We start from the raw sequence: 11,809 nt of genomic DNA, 5'->3' as shown, positions 1-11,809 counted from the left end.
ATTACTTAACATTAATAAAAAAAATACAAATGTTTTAATTTCTGTACTATCTAGTAATTATTATTACTTATAACTTAAAGTCTGATTTGAATTATAATTTATTGGTGTTTGTACTTAAGTAGGTATTCCATAAAATAACTTGTAACTAATATTATGAATAAAAAAATACTTAGAGTATGTTATGTTAGGCATATACTGTGGCTTGGGTTAGTTCTGATGGAAAAAGGTTTAATAAAGCTAAGGTTTTTATTTATACATACTTAGGTACTCACTAAAGCGAGACTTTATTGAGGGGTGCGAGCAAGAGACGCGTACAAGAAAAACATCACAAATAGGATCGAATCACTTTAGAAAAGCTTGAAAGTAAAATAATACATCGTTTTACTACTAGCTTTGAAGAAAACCTTTAATTTATAATAATACATCGTTTTACTACTCGCTTTATAAACCGACCAAGCAGATGCCCCACCTGATTGTAAGCAGAATAACAATCGCCCATAAACAGGGTAACACGTCCCAAAAAGAACTCACAAATGCTGCTCGAATGAAGAATTAATAAACGGGGCGGTAGTAGGTACCATTCCGGACGAGTTCTTACACAAAAGGTTTCTAACAAAGTGCACTCTTTATGCAATAAAGGCACGATATACCTTTTCACATGAAGACACAGTTATTCTATTGTATTGACTTTAGCTTCTATCGGAAAAATAAAATAAATAAAAATTGACCTCACGTGAAACCATACAAATATTTTTAGGATGACTTATTGTGCGCAGCCTACAAAGAGTTAGTACTACGCCATAACAACTTGTAGCTTAACATGTGTATAACTAGATGGCGCCACTCGTTCTTTACATCGCGCTATCGGTGTGTTCAACCGCTAAGGTATAACGCGGAGCAAGTCCACCGTTCGTTATCCGTCAATTATTACTATTATATTTTTTAATGGGCCTTGTAGTGATACAAATCCATCTATACTTTCCGAGTAATTACTTTATATTCACTCCCGCTGTGTGTATATTTTATACTTTACATCGGTTTTAATGCCGTTCTCAGTAATAGAGATTTAAGTGATTCAAGGGGAAGGTTGGCAGCGGGCTAGGCCGAGCGCTACATTCGTAACAATTGCAGCGTCCTCCAAAGATACCTTGTAGTATAGACTTGTCATAATACGTATTATTAATCCCTCTTAAACTGCCCCACAGTATTATCAATAATGAATTATTAACTTAAAGGCATACCCACTAGGATATCATCGCTTCTATTGAATATATATATAAAAAGTACTATTTCTATTTGGTTTAATTTTCCTTATTTACCGAAAATAGTTGCCTAACTATGCTTTTCCATGTTTAATATAATTAGGTTATTATTAGTAGTGGTTGTATAAATAAAAATTCCAAGACAATTATATCCCCGGGGAAAGGGTAAAACTGTATCTTCTCCCACAGCTTTATCAACACTCAGAGCACTGGCGCACAAGTAGAAATAATATATTAGACGGCCGATTGGCGCAGTGGGCAGCGACCCTGCTTTCTGAGTCCAAGGCCGTGGGTTCGATTCCCACAACTGGAAAATGTTTGTGTGATGAACATGATTGTTTTTCAGTGTCTGGGTATTTATCTGTATATTATAAGTATTTATATGTATTATATTCATAAAGATATTCAACAGCTATCTTAGTACCCAAGCTACGCTTACTTTGGGGCTAGATGGTGATGTGTATATTGTCGTAGTATATTTATTTATTATTTATTTATTATTTAATATCCAAATAATATATGTGTATTAATAAACGAGGGCTATGTTATCCTATTCCATGTTCCTGTGCTTTAGCAGGAGGACACGTTCATTATATTCCTTGTTAGGGGGTATAATCGGGGGATATCATTTTTATCTCCCGCCCTGTAGGTGGGACATGCTGGTAGGTGCAAGGTTCCAATTATAAAAGTAATTCTGGGGTTTATTTTACCTAAGCTTTGTACTTATGTCATATGTATATGTACTTTGTGCTAAATAAATTATTTATATTATAGAAGCAAATCCCGTGTGGTTTAAATTTCGGTGTTGACACTCGTTTAATTAGAATTCAGGGAAAGTAAAATACGTATTATGGATACGTAGTACAGGCTGTCGAACAAAAGGTCTTCATGACTTTCCACTTAGCCTGTTTACGTTCTCTGCTAGGCACAAATCCTGTGTCATAGGAGAGAGGGTTTTTGAGCAAAGACACACCGCTAAACTGATGCGATTATTATCACAATTTAGTGATAGTAACCGGGGTTAAAGTCCGGATTCAATTACAGAAGGTATGCAACGTTGCAATTTACATTTTTGTTACATTATTGGATGCTTTCTAGGAGTCGTTCAGTTCATCATTAAATAGATATTTTTAATATATTTTTTCAATGTTTTTGTAACCTGCACTTATAATAAATTAGTAATTCAAGAACATTTTGAACAATCGAAAAACTCAGTACACAAATAACTTACACAAGTTTTTTTTTATCCTGAGAGAAAATATTAATGAAAATATGATAGAAAATATATATAGTTTCTTTCGTGATTATTTCGCTGTAAAGTTACGCACTCACACTTACATGAATTGTATATGCATTCGTTAAGGTTCTTTATTTTAGTTGGTAAGAGGCAAGTGATTAATTCAATCACAAATACGATAACATACCTTGGTGTAAGACATCTCTGCTGCTTACGAGCCTGTGGTCTCGGTGAGAGAATATTCTAGGAACTTACTGATAACGCCACATCTTAACTCAACGAATGCTTAAAGTCGTAGTTCTAGCTCTCTTGAACACTACGTTAGTCCGGACTGCAATCTCACATTGTCATAAGCGATGACGCAGTCTAATATGGCACTGGGCTAGCCTGTTAGGGGTATGGCAGATGACTCCTGTCTGTCTGTCAGTGTGTCAATGCGTTCTTGAAAGAAAAAATAATATAAATAATATATGAGTAACTACCTATTATTTTATGACTTTAGAGGAAGTCGAATAATATTGAAAAATAAATAATTATATTACATTTCTCGGATACTGACTCTTATATCTACCATTTTCACCTAGCAATAACATATTGCTTTTATACATTTTAACGATTATTTAACATTTGTACCAATCTATACAACGGCCTTGGAACCTTCGTATATAAATATACGGGACGGCATAATGTGTCTGAAGTCTTAGATTGCAGACAAACTTTGATAAATAATTTTACTGAATACTTGCTTGAACTTTGCTAACTAAGGTATTTATTTTACCTACAGTTTGAGGACTTTAACTTTAGTGTTGGCTGTAATTTCAGAATCTTGTACAGTGTGATGAAACGCTTGGCAGTTGCTTTATCTATATAACAAAAAAAAAAGACTTTTTCAGGTGGTAACAACGAGTAATTACCTAGGTATATTAAAATATTACATACTTATAAGCAAAACAATGACGAATAATTTGATTTGGTATTTTTTTGTTTTAAATATTTTACCTAACCTGATATTTTGAAAAAAAAATGTAAAATGTCTGATTCGGTTTCAAGAGGAATATAGAGAAGATAAACTCAGCTAAAACCTCTCTAAACAGTTCATATCCTATCTTAACCCGTCATAATTTTTACGATAATATCAAAGAATTCCATCATCAGAGTTGAGAAGTGTGACCTGTAAATATATGTCTACCCAATTTAGCCATTCATGCCAGCTCGAAATCTTGAATTTTTCTACTTCCCGACTCAGTTATATAGCCAGCAACCAGTCTAGGTCTACTTTTCAAAAATCTTACAATTTTGTACGGAGATGATAAGTCGCCGTCGCCGCATGAGAGGTCGCCACCGTTTAGCAAATGTCAGAACAGTTACAAAATAAACACTGGTAGATCACCCTTGCATTATACTGCAGGTGATGTATTATTGGTGCTAACTCGTTTATATACAAATAAGTTTGGCGTAGTAGTAAGTAAATATACAACTTCATTTTCAAACAATAAACAATGGAAATTACATGATTACGCACATTTACATAACACATAGTTCACCTTTGCAGATGATTTCTAAAAAACTTCACCTACAGGTAGGTACATAGTGTATTTCGTTTTATGTAACTACTAACTCTACGCGCAAAACATTTGATCAAAGGATATGTAACCTACATGAGAATGTTGAAATTTAGAAAATTTGCAATAATTTTTTACCGGAACGCACGGAATTAATAATGTAGGTATATAGATACATAACTATTAGTCAATTTGTTAATTCGTTGTACATAATATTGAGAGATCGATCTACTATACAGTCTCTTTCGAGTCATAATATGCAAAACAAGCATTTAAAATATTCTTTTGCGGAAATCCTCACGGATAGCTTACGAGAAGTCAAAGACATAATATCCGAATTCAACAGACCAAAAGGAGATTTAGTTTACAAATTTAATGCAGCACTTCTTGTTTGAGTGCCACTAAACGTGCTTTTTATGTGACTCGAGTTACAAATTTTCGGTAAATCCGGTTATCGTCAAATTTCAGAAGCGAGGATCAGGCCATCTTGCAGTTAGTATTAAGAGCACTCAGTTTTCGTCTTTGGAAACTTTACTTCGGTAGGTACCTATCGCCATTGGACAGCTATACAGTTAAAAGATATGAGTCCCTTTTGAAAAGCTTGTTTTAGTTTATATGGCAGAAATTAATAAAATGATTTTAACATAATGATGGAAGTGTTCAGGACTTCGGGCTTACGGTGGAACAAAGTAAGAACTCTGGTATCGACCTCTAACTAAAACTTAACGTAACTTTTCGCTTCGTGCTTTTCATTCATCATCATCATCACATCAACCAATAGACGTCCACTGCTGGACATAGGTCTTTTGTAGGGAGTTCCAAGTTCCACGATTCTGAGCCGCTTGGATCCATCGGCTACCTGCGACGCGCTTAATGTCGTCTGTCCACCTCGTTGGGGGTCGACCAACGCTGCGCTTACCAAGTCGGGGTTGCCATTCCAGCACCTTGGGACCCCAACGTCCATCCTTTCTCCGAACTATGTGCCCGGCCAATTGCCACACACTTTCATTATGTGCGTTTAAACATATCAATAATGTTCTCAATTCTCAATACTGTCTACCATTCTGCAGTTGGCCAGTGAACTACGGCCTTAACCCTTGTCATTATAAGATTAGACCCGTGTTCTTGATGGGCCGATAATGGCTTGATAATGTTAATGATGATAGGCGATTTGTTGTAATTATATGATTCTAGTTATAACAAAAGCTGTGATTTGATGGAACTTTATAGTCTACTAGTGTTGCCCGTTTTCTTCCGGCCTTTATTACGGTTTTTTTTTTACATAACCTAAGCGATCGTTTATTTTCCTGAGATAAAAAGTAGCCTATGTCACCTCCCTTTTTAATAATTTTGCCAAAAATCAAATTCATTAATTGCTTAGATAGGCTGTAAAGGAAGGACTAACAAACAAAATCTTTCACATTAATATATAAGTATTAAGGGTACTCGTAGACTTGAAACTACATTCAAACATGGCCGCTAACTGGACCTGTTAGGAAAGCTCGGAGTGACACAGCGAGCGATGAAGATACGTAAATTTGAAGTATCTCCAGTCATCCAATTAGAAATGAGTGAATGTGATCCGAATCCGAATGAATAATCCGATAAGAAGATTTACGGCATGGGTCAAGGAGTTGCAAAACTATGACAGTGGGTGAGGCGCATTGTTCGGAGAACCGATGGACGTTGGATTCCCAAGGTGAAGGACTGGAGACCACGCTTTGGTAAACGCACAAAAGACTGGAGTTTTGAAATCCCTATAAAATACCTTCGTGGATGGACGAAGGGAGTGATTGTATATCGGTAGATATAAAAGCGGGCAAACCTGCAGCTAACTGATTATAGCCGCTCATGAACAGCACCAAAGTATTAACTAATGTGTTGCCGGCCTTTGAAGAACTTAGTTATCCGCCTCTTGAATAACTCCAAATTATTGTTTTACGGAATACAGTAGAATGTTTCACAATTTCCAAGTGCAAGGCAGAAATTATTTTACGCATGATAGATGTTCTATTAGACAAATAATTATATGATTTATTATTCGTACCATAATTTTAATTATAGAAATTATTATAAAGGACATTTATTGGTTTTTAATTGTTAAACTTTCAATATTTTTACTTTCAATTTTTTTTGTACAACATTGCATGCTGTAAGGCGATATTTGGCTGTGCTTTTCAGCAGTGGCGTGCATACAGGGTATGCACAAAGCGGGCAGATGACATAAAATTAAAAAATCTCCAGCACAAGTTATAAAAAACTTAAGAATAGGCATTGTAGTTATAAAAAGCCTACCCTTTAGATTTTATAACTTCTACTACAAATTTTATTCACGTTATATAATCTGCATACCTTGTGCATACCTTCTATGCACGCCACTGCTTATCAGTGCTTTTCCTTTATTCATCTGTATACAAACCACCCTAATTCGCATCAAAAAATTTTGAATTTAAATTTTAAAATGATACAAATGATGTGGAATAAATATATTTCTACGGCGTGATGTTCGATAATCAAAATGATAATAATGATGATGATGTAAGCTCTTAACGTTGGATCGGGCGCCGCTCTATAAGCAATTGTTAACAATATAGGTACTGTAGCTAATAACGCAAAGTTATAAAACAACAATGTTCCTCGTGTGACAGAAAACCTTGTTCTCAATTATCTAGCACAGCAATCTCAGGCTGTGACCTGCAGGGGCAATATAAAGGCTTCAATGCCGAAGTTTCCATTACAATTTGTTACGTCTTGACATTGTTTATTGCATTTATGCATCAACCTACGTAAAACCCCTAAAGGCTTACTAGTGATTCTATTTTATCCAGGTTAACGTTAACTGAAAGTGAAACTTTAAAAATATAAATTTACCTCCAGGATGAATAAGTAGGTACCACTAATGCTCGTTAGCAGTATATTGGCCACTACCAAAGACTTCTTTCTTTTATCACGCGTGAATTGTTTATTATTTCCTGCTAAATGACGTCTTTACAATTTCAGAGTAGTAAGAAGGCTGGTGCACAAGACATCGTTCGCGTTTATGTCGGTGTGAATTAACCGTTTATTTGTTCGGGGATCTACGTCTTCCTTCAGGATATATGTAAAATTTGTTTAGAACTTTTATATTATTAGTTATAACACTAGCAAGTTTTACAGCCTCATTCGATAAACAGGCTACGTAATAAAAAATAATATATCGAAAAAGTATCTTAAAATAGTCATACAAAATCTTTTCAACAATTATCTTTTCAACAAATATAATATACCACGGGTATTATTTGATTTAGTTAGGAATCTTATACCTATTTACCTTACTAGGAAAGAATTGTCCTAAAAATTCAAACATTCGACTTTTCGCTATATCATTTTTTTTATCAAGTAAATTGTATTGTTGTTCATAACCGCTTAGTCAGCAGCAATAGATAGTTCGAGAATAACACATTTTTTCACCAAAAGATTATTAAAATTTGCACTATAAACTATAGTGCTTAACTTGAAATATTCAACGCCTTAACTCTGCGCTGCAGAAAAGGAAATAATATAGATCCAAGGCAGCGATGATTTGTATGAGCTATCCGAAGACATAGTATCTAACATTACTTTAAAGTTGTGCAAAGTGCAGAGCAGGTACGTGGAAAATAACTTTATTGCTTCCACTTCATCTCGTGTATCGTGGACAAACTTACTGCTCCTCAGTAATAACTGAGGAGCTAATTAGAACTATTGGAGAAACTTTGCAATATCAATTAACAAGTAAGTAAAAGCGCGAATGTGCAACTTTTACATCGCAGCCTAGGTTGTAACTTAAATAATACTAGCTGACCCGTGCAACTTCGTCTGCACCAAATCGGTTATTACTGGAAAACACAGATGACATTTTCTAAAAACGAATCCAAGCTAGATCGATTTATCGCCCTCGAAACCCCCTGTATACTAAAATTTATGAAAATCGTTGGAGCCGATTCCGAGATTCCAATTATATCTATATATACAAGAATTGCTCGTTTAAAGATATAAGATCTATACCTCATGTTATTTTATACTACGAAATTTGTATGTTTAGGCGTTATTTCAAAGAAGCTACCTGAAATTTAAAATTCAATTATTACAAGAAGACAGTCTAGGACTTGTGAAACGTTAAGTATGTCTGTTTGTAGGTTTGTAGAGCCTTGGCGCCGGTGACACGGAAGGCAGACTCTACCGAAAAAAAGCTGGCAAGAAACGTCAGCAGTTGCTCTTCTAGGTTACGCTGTTATTGGTTGAGGAGTTAAATCATTCATCTCTCCAAATATCTAAGACCATTGCCAAATGAAAATAGTAGGTACTGAGTAGGCCACTTACAATTTAAACAAAGCACCAAAATATATTTTAATGTAGATTGACATTACAAAAAGAAAACATCCAAAGTCAAACGAAGTCAACTTCCTTTGGAAGACGGTTGAAAAATAATGATCAATGAATAAGAATTATCAATAAATCACAATTTATGGTACATAAATAATAAATAAAAATAATAATAAATAAATAAGAATGGCAAGTGCGATTAAAATCTTAACAATGTTCTAGGGTTGGCTTGGCGAGCATACTTGCCAAATTTTCAGAGAAATATTTTATATGACTTATAACGTGCCAACGAACGAAGTGATAAATATGAATAGATGGGAAAAATCCGATTATTTAAAGTTTCTAGAGCATTCAAGTTTTTAGAGAATAGGACCAGGAACTGCTTCAATGGTCGGCGGGTTTTAATGATGCATATCACGCATAATGTATGACAGCTTAACATGCTCTCACACGGGAGAGGAAGTAACAACGCCATTATTTTACTTTGGGATAGTACTAGAATTACTTGGAATCACGAAATTTTACACAGAGATGACTAAAATGTCGTCAACCTTTCATAGGTTACTGTGAGATTTTAAAGCAAACCGAAATAAACATAAATTGCGTACAAATTAATTTAATGAAATGTTTATCTATAAATAAGTTGGCCGTAGTTTAGCAAAAAGTACTCTTATAAAACTAATAGAAAGAAATACAAACCAGTAAATAAATACAAATGCAAATGTAGTTTGGTTCCAACTTCCCAGTTATAAAGAGATATGTTTCCTTTTTTTATTTTTAAATCTTTTTTTGCAGAATGAAAGTCCTTGGTTTTGGTACCAGTACGGTAATGCGGGTTAAGTAAATCCTTCCTAATTTTTGGGAAGAATTTGTGACATACCATTATATGTAGGCAAAAGTACCCCAAAAGGATCTTCGTTTGTTCAACGTTCATGTTTAATGCGAAGTTTATTGTTCAAGTGTTGTTCCGCACTCCCACGGTATCGGCAAAGAAATTAATGGATAATTAATCGAACTTACTTACACACTAATTGTTGCGTATTGGAGTTACATAAGTGGTTTATACATCTTTAGCGCTAGAACTTCTTGCAATTTTTAAGACGGATGGCTGGAGCTTTATTTTGTGCCTAGGTACTACCTAGTATCTCATGCCAATAGGATTTTTTTTATTCAACAAACAAAACAGATTTTGGCATAACTGAAACGTAATTACAACGACCAATAAAATAACTAGTCAGTCTCGACTACTTACATGCGACTACAAATGCGGCTAAAAAATTTAACTTTTGCCTAAAATAAAATAAAATGAATTGAAATAAAATGAAAATTTATTTTATCACATAATAACAATAGCAGATAAGGCGGAGAACTTCTGTTAAGTTTAAAACCTGTTCCAGAAGATCTCGCTCTTCCCTTATAAAACACATATTAGGTACATATTGTGTATAAAAGAAATGCAGTGTAAGAGACTACGCAAGTTATAAAAATAATATAGGTATGGGGTTTGACCAATACGCTGCTCCATGTCGAGTTGACTACGAATTCTAATAACGGACGGGATCGATGGCTAATGTGCTGTCCGAGACACGGAGGAAATGTAAAGGCTACATTCGCAATTCCAGTCTCGTCCAGTCTCACTTTGGGAAAAATTATTTTGCAAATTTTTAAACAATAATCCACACAGACGTTCACACGCTCACGCTATACAGGTATATATAATTTATACATTTTTATGTGATATTAATTAATTACAACTAGTTTGAGTTGACCATTTTTAGGTTAGGTACTTTTATATATGAATACTAAGACATGTAAGTATACCGTTATACGTAGTATTTAGTTACTTTATTTTTTATTAATGATTTCTCGAGATTCGAGATTCTGAACCTGTGACTGCGGGTCCAAGAAATTTTCCAATAACGAAGTTCCTCTTTTTTATTTTCCATGGAAACGAGCTCCAGGCGAATCCAGCTCGCACTTCACCGCTTTCAATCACAAGTCTTTTGATATTATATATATCAGTGACTACTTAAGTAACATAAAGTGCTTAAAATAACTACAGAATTCTGCAAATTATGCAATGAGCACAACACTGCCAAAGCAGGAAAACCATTTATATTTGCGCAAGAACCGACCTCGGGTTGGAGTAAGTACAGTACAGTTCCCGCAAAACTCGTTTTATCTTGGGAGCTTGGACTCCACGGCTCGTACAACTGCTTTAAACAAGTGTTTAAGCTAATGAATTCCGTCAAACGTCATCCATTGAGGAGTTTATTTTGAATTTTAATTTACACGTATAAAATATCCTATCGATGTATGTGCACTGCTCGGTTTGATGGCAGTTGCGGTCTGTTACACAACTGTTGCGTGGCTCGACGCGGAAGGCAGCAGTCGGCCAATGGAGCACTGCGCAATACAAGCACGTCTCATACAAACTTACGCGATAACGAGGAATTATTTTTCATTAACCTCTGCCAATTTGCGGTTACTTGCGATTAAATTATGTAATTTTAAATATGCAAGTGTATTGTTTTGTGTATTGATATGTTAGGCACTTTGTTACGATATTACCCGATGATTGACAAATGACGAAACAATCTTTAGATGAAATAAGATAGGCTAGCCAGTAAGGGATTTATCAAATAATCATATCTTCCTCTCCCTTTTACAAAAAATGGACCCGCCGACAGATTATAAATAATAACCAAGACATACCCGACAGGTTACCGTGCTCTGTGTAGCAGGAAAATAGACACCGCCAATTTCCTAACTCCTCGTACTGTGATATATTTCACAGCAATATCCAACACCTAACCGATTCTTGGTCCGACCAGATACCTCGTGAACCACTAGACCATTACTAGACACAATGCTACTTTGTACAAGTCCCTGATATACAATAATTTGCTTTGCCTGAAATACTGCAATCTGTGAATTATGTACCTACCTAGGTACATAATTCACAGATTGCAGTATTTAAGCTAGACTTGACAAGTCACCTCAATTGGATTCTAATTTTCAACTTGCAATTTTTAGCGTTCGGCGTTTATTTCAGTTTCTCCGTTTTATAGGCTTAAAGACTAAATAAATCTAGCATTTCAAAAGGGACACTTGGAATACCCTTAAAGCTTAAACTTAACAAACTCAATTAAACCCTGCAATTTCGGGTCTTACCTATCTGTGAAAGTGGGACTTTCAAAATTGAATTCAAAATTGATTCAGCTAGTTAAAAGGCAAGGATTTTTTAAATACGGACAATGCATAATGAATAGATAACGAATGTATAGGTACTTAAGCGTTTGTCAAAATACTTTGGTGGAATAGAAAAGAAAAAAGTTAAAGTTAAAAATCACAACGAACTGGTCTCTCGAAAACTACTACTGAATTCGTGCCCTATATTTGCT

Source organism: Pararge aegeria, chromosome 4 (assembly GCF_905163445.1).
Source record: "Pararge aegeria chromosome 4, ilParAegt1.1, whole genome shotgun sequence".
NCBI lineage: Eukaryota > Metazoa > Arthropoda > Insecta > Lepidoptera > Nymphalidae > Pararge > Pararge aegeria.
Note: the sequence above shows the minus strand (reverse complement) of the source record.